Source organism: Callospermophilus lateralis, chromosome 3 (genome assembly GCF_048772815.1).
Source record: "Callospermophilus lateralis isolate mCalLat2 chromosome 3, mCalLat2.hap1, whole genome shotgun sequence".
NCBI lineage: Eukaryota > Metazoa > Chordata > Mammalia > Rodentia > Sciuridae > Callospermophilus > Callospermophilus lateralis.
In genome coordinates, this window is record NC_135307.1 from 111,429,744 (window position 1) to 111,444,434 (window position 14,691).

General features: G+C 36.0%; 1 protein-coding gene across 4 annotated transcripts in view; it reads left to right on the forward strand.

Annotated features, from left to right (window-relative positions):
• Pias1 (protein inhibitor of activated STAT 1) overlaps window positions 1-14,691 on the forward strand; it is a 126,862-nt gene that overhangs the window by 12,772 nt on the left and 99,399 nt on the right. Inside the window, exon 1 of one of the 4 annotated variants that reach the window (XM_076850997.2) lies at window positions 13,877-13,911. The exons of 2 other annotated variants lie outside the window; for them this stretch is intronic. The gene's annotated coding sequence lies outside the window, so the exon portion shown is untranslated. Of the gene's footprint in view, window positions 1-13,876; window positions 13,912-14,340; window positions 14,426-14,691 lie in introns of those variants that run through there. One more of the 4 variants, XM_076850999.2, reaches the window with a different exon arrangement.

The following is a 14,691-nucleotide window of genomic DNA, read 5'->3' on the forward strand; positions in this document are numbered from 1 at the left end:
GTAATGAGTTAAACAGAGAAGCCACATGGGAGGGTCAATTTACTAATATTACAGGTGTCCTAAGGAATGTATTCCAAACATGATGACATACAAATTTAAAATAGAATGAGTTGGAGTTACCTAGAGAAACGTTAGGATGCCAGAAGGGAGAGAACAGCATGTATGTGAAAGTCCAAGAGGATGGAAAGCTGATTAAGGGATTGATGACTGTGGCTGAGACTGGATTATGAAGTATATCTTAGGCCATGATAGGAAGTACGATCTTTATACTGAGTGCGGTAGTCAGTCATTGAAAAGTTTAATCCATTTTGTCCCATTGTCCCATATGTGGAACACCTATAAAAATGTAAATATAGTGTGTAATATGCAATTATAGGATAAGAAGAATATAATTATAACATAATTATAATATTAATGAAATGTAATATAAGTTCTAGATTATGATTTCCAACCTGTTTTAATGCACTTGTGTCAATTTTGTTAAAATATTTGCAGAATTAAAAACTTGGAATTTAATGGTAGCAGCATGAGTGTGACTTGAAAAGGACATTGTTGGGGCAGAAAAATCCCTAAAGAGCATTTTACAGACATTTAGGGAAGAGATCATTGTAGTATGAATGAAAATGGTAATAGGAGCTGAGTGCAGTGGCTTATGCCTATAATTCCAGCAACTCTGGAGGCTGAGGTAGGAGAATTGAAAGTTTAGCCTGGGTGACTAAGGGAGACCCTAGCTCAAAATTTAAAAAATAAAATATAAAGGGCTGGGGATGTAGCTTAATGGTACAGCATCCCTGTGTTTAATCCCTGCCCCCATACAAAAGGAGATGGAAATTTGAAGTTACGAGGTGGATGAGGTCACACAGGAATACTGGGCTAAGTGAAAATGAGCTCATGAATTCTGAGAAAGCCAGGTGCAGAGATGCATGCCTATAATCCCAGCTAGTGGGATAATTGTTGCAGGAGGACCATAAATTCAAGGGCAGCCTAGAGAATTTAGCAAGAGCCTGCCTCAAAAAAAAAAAAAAAAAAAACGTGGGGTGCCTGGGAATGTAGTTTAGTGGTAGAGAGCTTGCCCAGCATGTGCCGACACCCTGGGTTCAATCGCCAGCATGATAGATGGAACTTGCAATAATTAATTTTAAAAAGCTTTTAGTCAGGCATGGTGGTGCATGCCAGTAAACCCATTGGCTCAGGAGGCTGAGGCAGGAGGATGCAAGTTCACAGCCAGCTTCAGCAATTTAGCAAGGTCCTAAGCAACTTAGTGATACCCTGTCTTAAAATAAAATTTAAAAATAAAAAGGGCTGGGGATACAGCTCAGTAGTGCCCTTTGGTTTAATCCCTAGTTCCAAAAAATAAAAACAATAAATAAAACCTTTTAGCTGAGTGTGGTGAACTTGGGCATTTAGGAGACTAAGGCAGGAAGATTACAAATTAGAGGTCAGCCTGGACAGTTTAGCAAATTGACTCAAAAACTGTCTCAAAAACTTACAAGGTTGGCCCAAGGCACTGGGTTTAGTTCCTAGTACCGCAAAACAACATCAGATCTTTAAAAAATTTTACATCTGGGCTGGGGTTGTAGCTCAGATGGTAGAGCACTTGCCTAACATGCATGAGGCACTGGGTTCGATCCTCAGCACCACACAAAAATAAAGATATTGTGTCTACTACCTACAACTAAAAAAAAAAAAAAAAAGAAAAAAGAAAAACTTTACATCTGTGTGCTGCAAAAGTATTTTCAAGAGTTCCTTTCCTTACTATTGGATAAAATGAATTCCGTACCATATTTTCACTATCTGTTTGGTTCAGGTAATAAGAATCCAGTACTCTAGAATATTTTGAAAATACCTGTAAGATTGCTAATGGAGGATTTTTAAGAAATTTGAGAAAAGGAATCAAGATTAATTATCATCTATATAACATTTTAACCGAGTGCAGTAACATGGACATGCTAACTTGGTATTTAGTAATGGTAGTTCAAATATTTTATATGTTTTGTCACCACATTTTCTCTAAGATGACTAATTTATCATCTAAATGGGTACTTGAGAGTGGAAGGAGATGCTTTCAAAATTTAGCTAGAACAACAGGCATGGTATGGAACTTCAGGAAAAAATGATTCCCTCTTAGTTTTTTGAGAATTCTTCTATGAAGTACTAAGAAATAAGATGATTAATAAAGAAGAGTTTCGTGACAGTGTTACAAACTAATGACAAAGTAAATTTGTACAGAATTAGGTTAACAAAACCTTTCTGCTGGATTTCTTGGAATCTTTAATGTGTTAATATAATTTGAGAAGGGAAGGCATGGTAAAGAATTATAGAAAATTAAATTTTCTGAACTTGTCTTGCCCCAGAACTGTATTTTTCTGAATACCTGTTATCACTATGAACCTGAAAAATGCTGATCTAAAGTATCTTATCAGTTACTTTTATTTTCATTTTAAGTTTTTTTTTTTTTTTTTTATGGTACCAAGGATTGAACTCAGGGGTACTTAATCACTGAGCCACATCCCGAGCCCTTTTTATATTTTAGTTAGAGATGGGGTCTTGCTAAATTGCTTAGGCCTTGTTAAGTCCTGCCTCAGCCTTCTGAGCCACTGGGATTACATGGTATGTGCCACTGTGCCTGGTTTATCACTTTAAATTGTAGTTCTTAAATTTAAAGCCCAGTCAGATTGTATTTTAGTTTTGTTTTTTGTGATGTTAAGGATTGAACCCAGGGCTTTACACATGGTACACAGATGCTCTACGATTGAGCTCCAGCCTCAGCCTATTAATTTTATTTTGGGATTTCTGTTTGATACCATCTAGGTAACTATCTGTATTACAATAAGTAAGTATATTTTGAAGGAGTTGGGGTTATGATTCAGTGGTAGAGTGCTTGCCTAGCACTTGGTGAGGCACTGGGTTCAATCCTCGGTACTACAAAAAATAATAAATAAAGATATTATATCCATCTACAACCAAAATATCTTAAAAATTTATAACCTTGGGCTGAAGCATCTAATAGCTCAGTGGTAGAGTGGGAGGTCACCCCCCCACACATAAATAAAAGGGGAAAAAAGCCAAAAAGTAATTTCAGTTACATTTTCCTCAATATAAATTTATTCATACTAGAGCTTTAACCCAATAGTGCTTTATCACTGAGCTATATTTCACCTGCCCCTTTTTTAAGATAGGGTCTTGATAAATTGCCTTATTAAGTTGCCCAGGATAGCCTTGATCTTGCAATTCTCCTGTCTTAGTCTCCCGAGTTGCTGTGATTACAGGTTTGCATCACTGCACCCCACTATTCAGAATTTTATTTTATTTAACTAAATGTTTTTTTTTTAGTTATAGATGGACACAACACCTTTGTTTTATATCTATCGATCGATCGATCGTGTTGAGGGTTGAACCCAGTGCCTCACGTTCCAGGCAAATGCACTACCACTGAGCTACAACCCCGCCCTTAACAGAATTTTAAAAGGCTTTCCAGTATTCTTCCAAACTAGGCAATATACCTATATTTGGTTTTTTTTGTTGTTGTTGTTGTTTTTATCATTTGTCTTAGGATTTAGTGATAGGTATTTAATTAATGTAGGCATCATTTCCTCTGCTAGAATTTATTTGTTGGTCTTCAGATGGGAAATATTCCTTCCCCCTACCCACTAGTACTGGGAATTGAACCCAGGGCCTCACACATGCTAGGGAACCACTTTATCACTGAGTTACATCTTCAGTCCTGTTTTGAAAATATTTTTTTTTTATTTTGAGTCAGACTTGGTATTGCATACCATACAATCCCAGCAAATGGGAAGGCTGAAGCAAGAGGATTACAAATTTGAGGCCAGCTTTAGCAATTTAGTGAGACTTTAAAGCAATTTAGACCCTGTCTCACTTTTTAAAAAAAGATTGGGGGTGTAACTCAGTGGTAAAGCACCCCTGGATTCAATTTCCCAGTACTCCCCTCTCACCAAGTTGTTTTTGGGGGGTCAGGGTTTTGATATAGTTCCAGGCTGACCTCAAACTTTTGTTCCTTGTTAGCTGGGGTTGAGAAGTGTGGCTCCATACCCAACTAAATTATGCTTTCTAGGTTTAGAAATGAAAGAAACAAACTTACTTTTAAGAACATTGGCTGTATTTAGCTCTGGAATTTGATTAGTTATGTGTTTAAGAAATGGCATTAAAAATAAGTTTTCACCCAGGCACCGGTGGCACATACCTGTAATTTTAGCTACTTCAGACAGAGCCTGAGGCAGGAGGATGGAAAATTTGAGGTCAGCTTGGGCAAATAAACTAGATCAGGACTCAAATTCAAAAAGCTGGATGCGGGTGGATGTGGGAGGCTGGGATGTTGCTCCGTGGTCATTTACAAGACCCTAAATTCAATCCCTGGTACCATAAAAGGGGGGGAAATGAGTTTTCTTTAATTGTTCTTTTTTTTTTATTGATTATAATGAACTCATTTTATTTCTAATGACAATAAAAGATTAAGTATTTTTTATCTTAACTAGAGTTTTTTTTTTCTTTTTTGGCTAATTTATGAATTGTACTCAGTTAAGCATTTTTTCTGCATTTGTGCTATATATTTTTAAAAATTACTCCTTCCTTTCTCTTTAGCATTGTTCTTTTTCTCTCTCTCTCTAGTACTGGGGGATTACATTCAGTAGTGCTCTACCTATGAGCTACATCCACAACTCTTTTCAGTATTTCATTTTGAGATAGGTGCTCATTAAGTTGCTAGGGTTGTCCTTGAATTTACAGTCCTCCTGTAGCTGGGATTGAAGGCATGTACCACCACAGCCTGGCTTTTATTTTGTTTTGGTTGATGTTCTGGATATGTTAACATGGATGCTAGAAGGAATAGTCTGTTAATTGTTTTGGCCTCAAAGTTTTGTGAATAGCCCATCTACCTTCTTTTCCATAAATTTCAGGAATACTGTGTATTCCTTGGCCCTACCTTACGTGTTTTATCTACATTAATGGAATTTCTGTAAAAAGAATGTGAACACTTCTTTTTTTTTGGTACTAGGGATTAAACCCAGGGGAACTTTGCCACTGAGCTATATCTTCAGCCCCTTTTTAAATTTTTTTATTCTAATTTGTTATATGTGACAGCAGAATGCATTACAATTCATATTACACATATAGAGCACAATTTTTCATATTTATGATTGTATACAAAGTATATTCACACCATTTGTCTTCATACGTGTACTTAGGGTAATGATGTTCATCTTTTCCACCATCTTTAGCCCTTTTGATTCTTTTTTTTTTTTTTTTTTGAGACAGGGCTTCAAAATAAAGGCTAAGGCTGGCCTTGAATTTGAGTCCCTGATTTTAAGGTGGTGTCACCACACCCAGCTAAGTCTAACATTTTCTTAAAATTTATTTTACTACTGTATAATTTTGCATGTAAATTTTGATCAGTGGTGCACACCTGTAATCCCAGACACTGGGGAGGCTGAGGCAGGAGAATCACAAGTTCAAAGCCAGATTCAGCAACTCAGTGAGGCCCTAAGCAACTTGGCAAAAATTTGTTTCAAAATAATAAAGGGCTGGGAATGTGGCTCTGTGGTAAAGTGCCCCTGGATTAACTCCCTGGTCTCCCCCTCCAACAAAATGTTGATCATAATGATCTGTTCTGAAGATAATGATTTAAGTTTTACAGTAGGTTAGCAATTTTACTTTATGTAAAACAAAGGATGCTTGTTGTTGTGAAATTGTTTCTCTTATCTGTAACTAGTAATCAAATGGATGTGTTTTCTTCCATGTAGAAAAGGAAGAGTGTTCTCAATCATGAGTAGTTTCTGATGGGATTTTAAAATACACTCAGGCAAGCTGTCATTGCAAAACAAACTTTTCCTGTAACCCATTTTTTTTCTTTTACACATTTCTGTGTAGTTTATGAGGAATTATCCCCAGAACTTTGAGAATATTTCTTTTTTTTAAGTCAGTTTTTCTCTGAAATTTATAAATTGAGACTGAAATACTACTTTAATAATTTTTTTGAGCTTTATGGACAATGTTCACTGAATAATTAAACTTAGGAAGTAGTCATCTGAATATCAAGTAGTTGAATAATTTTACTTGTAATCTTAAACTTTATTGTTACTTAGAGGGTAATCTCACATGTGATGTGCCACTAGAGGGTAATCTCTTGTGATGTGCCACAGGGCTCTCTAGTCTTGACCCTGTTATGTCAAGTTTTAAAGATGACATGGGTGAATATTTAAGATGCAACAGTTAGATTTTGTAGAGGACACAAAACTGAGGATGTGTTAGATGACAGAATCAAGAGGAATTAGTTCATCATCCCTTGGGCACTTACTTATAAGGTGTCATGAACTATTTTTAGCATCAGGGACTTGGATATGATTGTCCTTGAAAAATGCCAAGTCTACCAGAAGATACAGACTAGAAAATCAGTGATTTATACACTGTATTATAAGTTGCACAATAGACAGGTATAGTTTTTCAAGAGTTTAGAGAGTTTAAAATTATAAGCTGAAGAAAATTAAACTTTTATTTAACAGCACTAAATAAAAGTTTTTGCCTTTAAATTAATTGTGGGCTGGGAATGTAGCTTAGTGGGTATGGAGCTTGTAGCTCAGTGGGTATAGTACTTATCTAACACGTGGGAGACTTTGGGTTCTATTCCTCAGCACCACAAAAACAAAACAATACAAAAGGAAAATTGTGTTAGAGGATGGGGTTCTTTGACTTTGTAATAGTTCACGTGAAAGATGTTGAATGAAGATTTTTGTTAGCTTCTGTCCTTTTTTTTTTTTAATATTTATTTTTTAGTTATCGGCGGACACAACATCTTTGTTTGCATGTGGTGCTGAGGATCGAACCCTGACCGCACGCATGCCAGGCGAGCACGCTACTGCTTGAGCCACATCCCCAGCCCTAGCTTCTGTCTTAATATAAGCAACAAGGTGATGGGGATGCACTCTACCAATCCCCACTAAAACAAAAGTATAACATATACCATACCTTCCCCCCTCTTTAAACAATTTTTTAAGTTGTTGATGGACCTTTATTTTATTCATTTATTTATATATGGTGCTGAGAATTGAACCCAGTGCCTCATAATATGTGAGGTAAGCGCTCTACCACGGAGCCACAAACCCAGCCCACTCTCCCCTTTTTCAAATAAAACCAACCAATCTGAGGGCTGGGGATGTGGCTCAAACGGTAGTTCCCTTGCCTAGCATGCTCGGGGCACTGGGTTCGATCCTCAGCACCACATAAAAATAAAATAAAGATGTTGTGTCCACCGAAAACTAATATATATAAAGAACAATCTAAAATGTAAATGTTTTATTAGGTTAAATTGGTAGAAACATCATAAATAGGGATCATAATGATAGGAATAGAAATACTACTGTATTCAAGACTTGTCAGACCATATCTAGAATATTTCATTCATTCCCCAGTACTATGGACTGTAGGACACCCAGAACAATGGGCAAGGGGTATATGTGTGAAAAAACCTTAACATATTTTAAGAATAATGAACAGTAGGTGGAAGTTTAAAGGAAATTTGATCCATACAGCTTTTAACTAATATATTTTTTTAAAGGTCATGAACTATTAGAAGTGATGATCTCTCCACAGGTTGGGAGACCATCAATTAGTCACAAAGTTTGGAAAACTAGTATATTAAGTGTAGGATTAGGCAGGGAGATCTTAGTTCTGTTTTATGTTCTGATTCTGTGTTTATATTGTTCCCAAAAGCATTTTTAAATTATCTAATAGTACTCTTGCAGCATTGTGTGGACTTTGGATCTGACTTTGAGTCTAACTCCATTTTCTTGCTAGCTCTGTAACCTAATTACACCTGCTACTCTGAAATAGTTCTTCTAATACATCCCTTTAAGACTTTTCCTTGATTTCTGTTCTGGAACCTAAATTAAAGGCTGTAATTTAAAAGCTTTGTTTACTTATAGAAAGCATTCTTTTTCTCACTTTTTGTTTTGTAAATACATCTTTCTTCATTAGGCGTCTCAACTTTCAGATAGGGTATACTGTTTCTTTCATTGCTTCCTGTGTGAAACTTGAATTAAATGGGGTGGTATTTCCGTTGCAAATGCTGTGTTTGTTGGTTGGAGGAGGGTTAGAAAAGAATATTTGATAGACTTAAAATTTCTTAAAAGTTCTTTCTTTTCTTTCTTTCCTTTCCTTTTCCCTTCCCCTTTCCCTTTCCTTTTCCTTTCATCAGGGATTGAACCCAGGGGCACTTAACCACTGAGCCATATCCCCAGCCCTTTTTATTTTTTTATTTTGAGTCGGGCTTTCACTAAGTTGCTTAGGGTTGTAAGTTGCTGGTGCTGGCTTTGAACTTGCAATCCTCCTGCCTCAGCCTCCTGGGTGGCTGGAATTATAGGCATGTACCACCAGGTCCACCTCTTATCTTTTCTTCCTTTTTTTGGTAGTGCTGGAGGCTGAACCCAGAGGTGTTCTATCACTGAACCATACCTCAGCCCTTTTATTTTGAGACAGAGTCTCACTAAATTGCTCAGGCTGACCTCAAACTTGCAGTCCTGCTGCCTCAGCCTCAGCCCCTGTTGTCTGAAATTATAGACATGGGCCAGATGCCCAGTCTGGTTATTATTTTTTAGATTTTATTTTGAAAGTAAATGATGATGGTCCTCATGATCAAGTATAGTACTAATTTTTCAAAGACCCACCATAAGCCACAATATTGACCATAACCTTCAGTTTTTACTTGCAGAATTTCCTGGCCTTGTCTTCTTTATTTCCATTGTCACAGTTCCTTTTTTACCATATATGTAGATAAATAATTCCTGTTTGTTGCTGTAACCTTTAGAGAGGAGGTTTTTTTTTTAATTGTCGCCAGATCTTTTATTTTTATTTACTTATTTATATGTGATGCTGAGAATCTAACCCAGTGCCTCACACATGCCAGGCAAGTGCACTACCGCTGAGCCCCAGCCCCATAGAGAAGAGGTTTTTTTTTTTTTTTTTTTTTTTTTTTTTTTTTTAAGAGAGAGAGAGAATTTTTTAATATTTATTCTTTAGTTATCGGCGGACACAACATCTTTGTTTGTATGTGGTGCTGAGGATCGAACCCGGGCCGCATACATGCCAGGAGAGCACGCTACCGCTTGAGCCACATCCCCAGCCCCGAGAAGATGTTTTTTAATGTGTGTGGTATTGGAGATGGAATCCAGGACTTTGCACATGCTAGGCAAATGCTGTACCACTGAGCCACATCCCTACCCCTTTTTAAATTTTGAGATAGGATCTCAGAGTTTCCTGAGCTGGCCTTGAACTTGAACTTAGAACCTGGGATTCTAAGCTGGGATTATAAGCATATTTCACTGTACCTAGCTTGTTAGAAGTTATTTGTCTCTTTTTTTTTATTTATTTTTTTAGTTGTAGTTGGACACAATACTTTTATTTCACTTATTTATTTTTATGTGGTGCTGAGGCTCAAACTCAGGCCTCGCAGGTGCTAGTCGAGTGCTCTACCACTGAGCCACAACCCCAGACCTATTTGTCTCTTCTTGCCTTACCCATCCTATTGGTGTTACTTACATAAATTCTTTTTTTTTTTTTTTTTTTGTACTAGGGATTTAACCTAGGGTGCTTTATCACTGTGCTATATCCCCAGCCTTTTTTACTTTTGAGATAGGGTCTCACTAGTTGTTTACAGTCTTATTAAATTGCTGAGACTGGCCTTGAATTTGTGATCCCCCTGCCTCAGCACCCGAGTTACTAGGATTACAGGTGTGTGCTGTCAGGCCTGACTTTAAAAGGCATTTTATTGTATATCTGTGCAGAGTATTTTTTCCCCTGAAAGAGGAAACATATTTTTTTTGGCTCTGCACTTCTGCATAAGGAGTTGTTCAATGTGTTTTAAATCTTACAATTTTAAATTATATTAAAATTTTTTTTATATATATTTGTTGTTGTTGTTTTTTGTTTTTTTTTTTTTTGTACCTGGAATTGAGCCCAGGGCCTCTTAACCACTGAGCCACATTCCTTGCTTTTTAAAAATTTTTTATTTTGAGACAGGGTCTTGCCAAGTTGCTGAGGCTGGCTTTGAATTTGCGATCCTTCTGCCCCAGTCTCCTGAACTGTTGGGATTACAGGTGTGTGCCACCATGTTTGGCTTAAGCTATATTTTTTATTGTGAAAAATATTATATTTAGATTTTTTAAAACATTCTGACTTAGATTTGTTATTTTTAGGATTCAAGTTATCAAGAAGGAGCTTTTGAAGTACGTAAAATAGTTTCAGTAAATGTAGTACATAAATGAGGATCACACTTAAATTGCCTGTCAAAAATTGAAGCTCATACACCATTTCAACAGTGTTAAGTTTATAGTTTGCTTAAAGGAGAATGGAATCTCCATTTATGTATAATTATAATAGTTTGTGAGAGCTCAGTGCAATCAATATGATAGAATAGAGATCAGGAGAGGAGAAAAACTATCAGCTGGGATGGATAGGTACTACCTGTCATTTTCCAGTTAGCTTTAAGAAATAAATAAATAAAAGATAAGACATTGGGTGGAAGAAAGATTATGGGGAAGTATGTCACCAACCTGATTTACTGCTTTGAGTAGAAACTGTCTAACTAGGTTTTCTGGTTGAACTAGGCATTGTCGACAGATTGCTAACCTACCATCTGCTTATTAACTATTTCTAATGGGAAGGATTTGAAATAATCCAAGATTCAGTCCCATTGAATGAATCTTGACAAGAAAATAATGAATGAAATATATATATATATATTTTTTTTTTAATGGTTCAGTGTTTTTCCTTTATTCTACAACAGTGGACTATTGCTGATTTGTCTTCTAATATTTAAAGGGAGTTATGAGCTGTGGTTGGAGAAAGTGCAAATGATTCTAAACCTTTATGAAATTACTATTAAAACAAGTTTATCTACAAGGTTCCAGCTGTACATTAAAGAGTTAAATTCCACATAGAATTCAATATTTACTAAAGGATGAGTAACAAAGATGTGCTAATTTGAAACACACACACACACACACACACACACACACATATATATATATATATATATACACACATATACACACATATATAAAATTAAAATTATTTATGTATATATACATATATAATAAATATGTTATATATATCTTGTGTGTATTCATTCAAATGTTATATATATAAAATCAGTAACCATAACAGTTGTTTAGAACTTAGAACCAAACAATTTTGCTTTTTCAAGGAAGGAAAAATTTATCACTGACTTGAGACCTAGTGTTAACAAAAAGCAGACTAACTTTGGTATAGTGTTCTTATTGTTTCTAAATTCTCTACAGACGATATACCGGAAATTGCCTATACCATAGATGGGCTTCTCCCATTGCCCCATCCTTGATTGCCTAATCACTATGAGTTTTTTAAGACTAAGAATAGTCCAAATTTAAACTAACTACTTTTTGAAATGAATTTCTGATTTGACATCAATATTTATTTCCATGTACTGTGAAAGAAACATTTCTGTCGTGAAAATATTGAATTTTTCTTCTCAAGCATCTTAATGACAACATTAAATGATATGTAACTTGTCTCTCGGGGAACAAATGTATAGTGTTTAGGTTAGAAAGATTTATCACAAGCTGAAAACACTAATATCCCCACTTTTGTATTTTTAACATTTACTTTAGATTTACTGATTTTTTTTACACTTAACAGCAAGTGAGTATCCTAAGGTGATGATTTTCTTCAGCATCTTTAACAAGAATCCCCAAATTAGAATAATAATAATATAATAAATAATAATTCCTTATTTTTCCATAGGTGTTTCATAATAACTTAAAACAGAAACCTTTTCAAGTACAGTACTTTAGGTACTCATACACATTATACACACACATACACAGAAACACACATTCTTGTCTTCACATTTCAGATGTCATTATTTCCATTTTAAAACTGAGGAATCTGTGACTCATAGAAATTCAGAATTTATCTGGGGTCTTGTGTGTATTCATTCAACAGGTATTTATTTAGTACTGTGTTTCATTTCAAGTACTATGGGGAACTGGGACTAAAACCAGGTCATGAATGCTAATTTTTCTTCAAGTCTTGAGAGAATCTAATGACCATGCATTTACTTGTCCCCAAAATTTGAGCTCTTGAATCATTCCTATTTCCACTTTATTGCTGCCCCTTGTGAACATAATATAGAGCACTAAACTGTACTTCCTTATTTCAAAAAGTGGTTGTTCAAATGAGATGAACTCATAAGGTTCTGGGAGTGCATCAGTGGTTGCTAAGGGCTTCTGAAGCAGGTGTCCTTGGAATGAAAATCCAAAGAAACTTATGTCATCATTGAAAGGTGAGTGACTCACTGGAGAAGGAGATTCAACCAAGAGATTTTATTGGGGGCTGCCCAAAAGGGAAGAAAAGGAGAGGCAGAGAGAGGAGAGGAGGAGGGCAGAGAGAAAGAGAGCAGAGAGAGGAGAGAAAAAAGAGGAAGAGAGCACAGAGCAAGAGAGGAAGAGGGCAGAGCAGCAGAGAAAAAGAGGGTAGAGAGGAAGAGGGCAGAGAGAGAAGAGGAAGAGGGCAGAGCTGAATGAAATATTTTTGTTGTACTGTGCATGCTTTAATGTTTGCTATTATAGACCTTTTGATTATTCCTTTGATTTGTAGATAGAAAGCAAAAGTATAAATGAAATATTATGACATTATTAAATGCCTAGTTTGGCTATCTTTAGAATTCATTCTGGCCTATAATTAGTTATAAAGTATTACCAGATACAGACTCATAGGGTCTGCCTTATGACTAATCCTATAAACCATTGCAGTGGGATGTGTGAATGAGAATAATTATGTTGTTCACTAGTAGCATCTAATTCTTTTACACAATTTAGATATGACCTTTAATAGTATACGGTCATAGCTAATGAGACAATAAAACTGGCACTTTCTAATTAATTGCAAAAAGCACCTTTCTTATTGCTGTTACTTAAATATTGTCTGTCTTTTTCAGAATATGGACCCTGCCTTTGTGTAGTTGAGATAGTGTTCACCTACACGTGTCTATTTTTATAAAAAGTTTTATATGTCCTAAAAAGACAATTGAAGGAAATGCCTTCTTTTTAAAAATACCTTCTCTGATGGATCTTTAATAAATGCAGTGATGAGAATCTAACCCAGTGTCTCACATATTAGGCAAGTGATTTACCACTGAGCTACAACCCCAGCCTGAGAAATGCCTTCTTATTGAATGGTGGGGGCATACATGTCTACTCTCCCATTCCTCCCTACTCTTCCCTGAGAATACTTAGAGAATTCGTTTTGGAAGGCCAGTATTCAGATAGGCATATAAGAAAGAGAACCAAAAAAAAAAAAAAAACTGAAAGAAGATTATTGGCATAAAATTTCCCAGAACTGAACTGAAGAACATGTATCTCTAAATTTTATTTATTATTATTATTTTTGGTACCAGGAATTAAACCCAGGGATGCTTAGCCATTGAGCCACATCCCCAGCTCTTTTTTTTATATTTTATTTAGAAACAGAGTCTCCTTGAGTTGCTTAGGGCCTGGTTAAATTGCTGAAGCTGGCTTTGAACTCATAATCCTCCTGCCTCAGCCTCCCAAGCTGCTGGGATCACAGGCGTGCACTACCATGCCCAGCTTATCTTAAAGGGTCAGCAGTTATCAGTTCATACAAACAAACAAAAACAAAACCAACCCAAAGGTACAACATTGTTAAATTTCAGAACATATAAAGAGGAATAAGGCTTCCAGAGGGGGATACACAGTTGACTATGAAGATTAAAGATTTGAATGGTGCCAATCTTCTTAATACCAACACTGGGAACCAGAAGACAATGAGGAAAGACATTCAGAATGCTTACAAAACATGATTTCCTCTCTAGAATTCTGCACTGTGCCACTCAGTTAAGTACAGGTAAATGAAGATTTTTTAAAGACATAATGTAGTGAATAAAACAATCTTCCCATGCTCCCCTTCTCTGAAAGCTACTGGAAAAATACCCCACTAAAAGAGAAAACCAAGAAAGAAGTAGAAATGAGATTAGGAAACAGGAGATCCAGTATAAAAGAGAATTCCCAGGATAAGTTAATGGAAAATTCCCTGATCATAATTGTACATCAGGCTTAGATATTTAACCAGTCTAGATTGAAACATGATGGAGAGCTTTAGGAAGTAAGTTTTTTTTTTTTTTTTTTTGGTGGTGGTGGTTGTTTTGGTATTAAAGATTAAACCCAGGGTTGCTTAGCCACTGAGTCACATTCCCCAGCCCTTTTTATTTTTATTTCCTTTAATTTTGAGACAGGATCTCTCCAAGAAGCTTAGGGCCTTGCTTAGTTGCTGAGGCTGATCTTGAATGAACTTGTGATCCTCCTGCCATAGCCTTCTGAGCCTCTGGGATTACAGGTGTGTGGCACCAGGCCCACAGGAAGTAAGTCTTTAAGAAAGAAATTAAAACAGAATTACCTGATATATTTGAATATATGAAGAGGAAAGTTAGGCTTTGTAGCAGTTTGCAGATGAATAGGCAGTCAATACTTAAGATAACTAAGCAGGTGGGGAAATGGTGCAGTTATTAACTCTAATAATGGTTTAGCTGTTATATTATTATAATGGCTGAAAATAATATTAAGTATTGACAGTTGATTCTACCACAAATTATGATGATGAGGTGGGCAGAGAGATGTGACAGAGCTA